The sequence below is a fragment of the Clytia hemisphaerica genome, unplaced genomic scaffold (assembly GCF_902728285.1).
Source record: "Clytia hemisphaerica strain Z4C2 unplaced genomic scaffold, Clytia hemisphaerica genome assembly, whole genome shotgun sequence".
NCBI classification, from domain to species: Eukaryota; Metazoa; Cnidaria; class Hydrozoa; order Leptothecata; family Clytiidae; genus Clytia; species Clytia hemisphaerica.
The window spans coordinates 431,925-438,351 of record NW_027103614.1 but is presented as its reverse complement, the minus strand read 5'-3'; positions in this window follow the sequence as shown (position 1 = coordinate 438,351).

Genomic DNA, 6,427 nt, shown 5'->3' with positions numbered 1-6,427 from the left:
TTTTTTAAGCATGACATTGCTATCAGTCATAGAGTTTCCAGAGTTTGAAGAATTATTCTCTCTATCATGGTTGTCTCTTCTTTGTAATGGCGCACTTGGCAACATTTTATTTACAATTAATGGGAAAATGGATGTACAGTATGTAATGACTGAAAGGAATATTTCATTTTCATGTAAAAGTATCACATATCCTATTTTGGTTACTGCTAGAAAGAAATCGTTTCAGACAGTAGACTTTGGAACTAGGAAGGGATGTTGACACTATGTAGGTATAAGAAAAGTAATTGCAGACAAGGGTAGGAAAGTAAAAACGCAGTTCGAATTTTAAGAGTAAGAACTTTGACAAAATAATTTTATTAAAAGAAAGAAGGAGGGTATTCTAACCTGGCGATCTATCATTATTTTCCAGAGGAGAAGTCTTTTCTGTTAAAGCCTCAGATGCTGTTGTCTCCACAGTATTTTGAGCATCTTTACAAATCTAAAGATGAGTAAATCAGGATTTTGAGAGGCCCAGCTGTTGTTAGTGAAACGGCAGGTCCAAAATACATAAAACATAATACATATTGCATAATGCATAATATTTGAAAAATGTTAATTTTAGAGGATATAATAAGGAGAATTTGAAAGATACTACTTTCAACGAAACAAATATACCATTTTCTACCAGAAAATAAAGGATAGAAAGCTGTAAATTTGAATTTTGGATGATGAAGAGAATTCATGATCCACTGAAAATGCTTGTCGCCATTTTGATTTTCATAGTTGTAATTAAGAACGTAGCATAGTGTAGAAAAAACACGAAATATCTCCTCCGTATATTACTTTTCTAACTCGAAAACGTAAATTTTATAGCAAGATCTTTATTCTTTTCGAACAATTGCTAATAAATTTCAACGGGTTTTCCCTTTTACAAAGCATTAACCATGGAATGCTTTTTGTTAGATAAGCCAATATCCAGCCATATAAATTAAAGAGCTTCATGAAGTTCATGCGAAAGCTAAAGAAAATAGACTTCGAATCTTTTTACATTCGAATATTTATGTGTTTACCTTTTTTTGAGAAAGACGAAGGGGGAACCTTTCTGATCTGTTGCATGCATCTTCTTACTATTTATGCTGACGGAAAACCCTTTGTTGTTATGATTCGAATGTTTTCTCTTTCGTTCGAATTCGAAAAGTAAATATCATGTCTGGGGAAATCCCCTGATTGGAGGTTTTCGCGGTTTTTAGCCTGTACAAAGGAGAGTTTTAGAAAATATAAAATCGTTCTGTAAATTACACAATACTAATATGCAATATGCATTATGTTTTATGCATTTTGTACCTGCCGGTTAGTGAAATTCATGTGGAACTCAAAGCTGAAAACATGGTTCCATGATTGTTAGCTTAAGTGAATTCTTCTAAGAGCAAGATTTAATTAACTGAAAATCCACTAACAAACCTGCTGTAATATGTTTCAGCTCCATGTAGCATGGCCATGTATTTTCAATAGGATCACAATTCCTGAATTGGCGTTTGGCATTTGTTAAATCACACCAGTAAACCAATTCCTCGCTCCGCCAAACATCTGAAAAATGTCTAGAATCTTCAAAATTTGATAGTCCTCAAATTAGGACGCCGCAAAAATTAGTTCCCTCAGCTTTTAGAAAGTTCCCCTAAAGTATTGTATTTTGTTTTCCAAAAGGAGAATTTTCATTACAAACAAGAAAAATCATTAACGTTATCAGGTAACCAGTGAGAATAGTGATAAAACTACACTGAAAACGTTTTATGTAATTTTTTTCTGCATAAAAAAAGTAAATTCAAAATTTGGCATCACTAAGCATTGAAACCAAGACAACCTTTACATCAACAGGGAGAGCAGCTAACTTTCTTCTGAAACTGTCAAGACGGTCAATTCTTTCTGTTCCATTGACTCTATTGCTCAAGCAATAAATTCCAGCATCTTTTCACGGACAAGGATTTCGGAAAAAAAATCAGTCAAAGTATTTTGTTGACAAATGTTACAAACAAAGCTTGTTTTAGAAAGTTCGTTCTTTACAGCGGCAACCACATTTGTATGTAAAATGAACCAGAAATCACGATTTTTCTTAGAAACTAGTAAGTAGAAATAGTTTTCTGGCTATTTTTTTAACCAGCACTTTTAAGTTTAGATACTCTTTTAATGATTGACACAAGTAGTTTAAATGCATTCCTAACAAATTTCTTTAAACTTTCAAGGGAGTTTTCAAAATGAAATGATGAGATTAAATCCAGTCCTACAACTTTTTTCACATCGTCTACCAAGTGTATCAAGCTGTGTAAATTGTATACAACAAATTCTTCACCAAAAGAATGAGGGGGCATGGTTTATAAAGTATTCAAGAAGCTGCTTAGCATAGTTAAGATTTCCTTCATTCCGAACAAGATCATTTTTATCTGACACAATTTGAATAGCAACAACCAAGTCAAGTGGTGTTTGTATGCAGTATCTCTCAATACATCTTTCAGAAAAATGAATCCATAGTACAATAAGAATGAGTGATACAATCGAAGCCACTCTTTTTGAGGCCCAGCCGAGTCTTTGACAAGTTCTCATTGGAAGTCTATTTTGCAGGTCTTGAAAAAGTCAGTTACAGTGTCTTCAATTTCATGAAAACTTGATTGTAAAATTGTTTGTCTATCAGTTTGTGTTCTCTGAATCAGAGTCACCATCATCGTCATCTTCTTCTCTATATCTAAGGAAGCTAAATCAAGTTCTCGTCCAGTATGTAGCTTCTGTTGGAAGTATCGTAAGTTTTCAATCAAGGTGTCTTTAATCGGAGAATTTTCCAAGACTGCTTCTTGGGTAAATTTTTTCACAGTTTTTTCTTCTGTCTTTTCACGACTTCATCTTTAATAACAATTCATTACCATGTGCTACAACTGACTTGTCACCAACTGGTGCTTTTTCATCAACAGGTTGTTTTACTGCTGTTGTTGCTGATCTCAATTTCAGACCTGAAGCCGGTAATTCGTTTTCCTTATTTTCCCTCTCTACACTAGATAAGCTTTTATCATTGAGAAATGGTTTATACATTGTTTTCATTTGGAGATATAGCTGTCATTGTCCTGCCAACTTTTTGACTACTGCAAAACCATACTCCATGTCCGATCTCAAACTCATTCTAGTAATTTCTTTTCTTCGAGCTTTGACAAATCGAAAGTCTTTATCACCAATCAAAGGAAACTTTTGGTTTAAAGCTTGTGTTATTTTTATCTAATATCTGCCTCACCATCACCTTCAGAAATGTTTATAATGTCATTCCCAATAACACTATCCCATTTCAAATGATTCTGCTCTTGATCCTCCTTATCAGAAAACTCATCATCGTTACACTTTATGAGATTAATCTGGGAAACCTTCTCAGGTACTTTTTGGACCTACCCCGGTGGAGGTCCTATAAATTAACCTTTGTCCGTTCGTTCGTTATTAGCTTTCCTCATGATTAGCTCATTAGTTTTTTCTGATTTTTTGCACAAAGATGCATAAGTATAAACCCTCGAATGTGACGGAGCCCGATTTTGAAAAAAAAAATATTTTGGGCAAATTTGGGCCAAAAAACGGCTAAAAAACGGGTTTTTTGGACTTTGTGAAAAATTAGGTCGTTAATTTTTTCTGATTTTTTGCATGAAAGTAGGGTACCATCGTAGGTAAAAGATGGCTTAAGCGAATTTTTGCAAAAAGATTTTGTTAGCTCAAAAAACGCATGTTTATCTATAAGAATCACTATTAATAAGCATACATCAATGTTATTAGTCAAATTACTCAATTTTTTTATGAGAAAGATGTTTTTTTTGCTCATGAGGGCTTACTTTTAAAGAATATATGTGTTTAGACATGAAATTTTGGTTGTTTGGCTTGTTCTTATAGAAAAACTGGCCAAATTCGATATTTTTTTATAAGCACACTATCAATTACTTAGGTATTAGCGTTTCTCGAGATTAGCACTTTCATTCTTTATGATTTTTTGCACAAAGATGCATAACTATAAACCCTCGAATGTGACGGAGCTAGATTTTTGGAAAAAAATTTTTTGGGTAAATTTCAGCTAAAAAACGGATAAAAAAAAGGGTTTTTTGGACTTGTTATTTTCTGACTTTTTGCATGAAAGTAGGTAAAAGATGGCTTCAGCAGATTTTCGTAAAAAAAGAATTTTTCAGCTCAAAAAACGCATATTTATCTATAAGAATCACTGTAAGCATACATCAATGTTCTTAAAATTACTAAATTTTTTGATGAGATGTTTTTTTGCACTCGAAGTCTTGAATATGAAAGAATTCTTCAAGAGTATGAAATTTTGGTTTCTAAACGTGTTTTTTTATAAGAAACAAACGACTAATTTTAATAGATCGTCACTATTTGTGTTCTGAATGATTGTTTAATGGTCACGCTTATGTAGATATCAATTATATATGTGTTAAATGCATAACCAGGTAAGTCCATAAAAGTATCACTTGTTTGTTCTGGATTTGAAGCTGTTTCTTCTTGTTGTTTTTGTTTTTATCAACCTATGGGTGATATCGAGAATGGTGGTTGGTAGCTCTCAATCGGTCATTACAATTAAGCCGGGCAAACGTGCCATTACTAGAACTTGCACTAATCATGCTACTTACATTACTAGCTGCCCTTTGAATTTGTCCAATATTCGATGTTGGAGGCTCTATTGTTGATTCATCAGACGCCAAAATTTCACTTGCTTGTTGAAGTAATTGTGCAACTGCAGCATGTTTGTTTTTGTCTGCCATGTTGGTTTATGTTTTTGACACGAACACCGAGTCTTAAACTATTAAATCTTAAGGAGATAATAAGATTAGTGGCATACAGGCAAATTCACGCAGAAGATAAAATTCATCAGTTATTATTATCTCCAAAAAAAAACATAAAGTATGCGGCTGCGCGGAGGTCTGGAGACAAACTCTTTTTGAATCCACTGGTACCTAGAAAGATTGATTGAAATTTATAAAAGTTTGAATGAAAAAAAATGAATTTGAAAGATTGAATTTGAATATGAAAGATAGAATTTGAATAGAAAAAATTGAATTTGAACATGAAGGATTGGATTGACTTTGCTTTCTGATAATTTTTGATGAGTTCAGCGTCAGCCCAGTCTATCAAAAAGCTATAAGTGGCCTCCAGGCTATTAGAGCCACTATGTTCTAAAATCACACTTCGTGTGCAGACTTGTTAGAAGCAAATCAACATTTTAAAATGGTCAATCAATCAGTCTCGTGTTCGCAAAGCAAAAGGGATTCTATCGCTGCTCAAAAGAATATTGTACTAGTACTTTTTTTCCGAAAATCCCAAATCACAAAGAAATTCCAAACGAAAATCTAAAATTCCAAAAATCGAACAAAAAAATTCGACAAGTTCCCGACGAAAATATGCACAATTTTCGATCCAGAAGCTTCAAAATGCAGGAGCTTTTTCAGAGATGTGAAATTCTTATACATTATACACAGAAAAAGAAGATATATTGTATTTTTCGATTGAGAAGAAATTCTTCATCGTTGCGTTTCTCTATCAGATTGATAACACTTTTCAATGTTTTTGTTTCGATGCATGGATGAGACAAAATGCATACTTGTTTAAATAGCTATAAATGGTCTGAAACAACATTTTTGCAACAAAAACTATGGGGAACTTATCAACTATCGTCAAGCTGTAAACGTGTCGAATTTTCGAAATAAGAAGTGAAGTTGATTGTTGAAGAATTGATGCTCAAAGACACAGTTTTGCGGAGGATTTGGAGAGACACGAGATACCTTTTACAAAAATCCCTCGTTACCTGGCTTAATCAAAGACATTAAACTTCCCTTGTTTTGTTATGGGAAATATTCTTGACAAGTATTAAAGAATTTCAAGTTTTTTTATGCATGCATTGATAAAAAAACTGTTGGGTTTTCACGAACGAAAGTGCCGAAAGCTGAATTTATGGATCAGGTACGTTAATCATGGTACATGGGTACGAAGTAGACTTGTTTTTACACAAGTCCACTTGGTACCCAAAATTATTTTACAGACCACAATCGGTGACGAAATACTTGGCACAAAAGGGAAATCCACCGGGGTGTTTTGAAACCACAATCGATTTGCAAGTGCTCTAAAGTAGGTTCGAAGGGTAGAGTTTCAACTCTGAGTTTTAACGCTAGACTTAAGACTTAGGACCTTAGGATCTGATGATCCAAAAGTTCAAAAATGATCCAGTAGGGCTTGAAATATAGCCTAGAAGCCAATAAATCCCTCCCAGACCAAAATATAGTTGAAATCAAGTTGAAGGCCCGAAATTGACATTGTTGCTCGAACTTCGATTTTCGAAAAATGGTAAATTAGCCAAAAGTGCCAATATGTTATGGCACTGATTGCAGTTAAGTTTGTACAACACCCGGGGGGGGGGTACTTAGGCAAA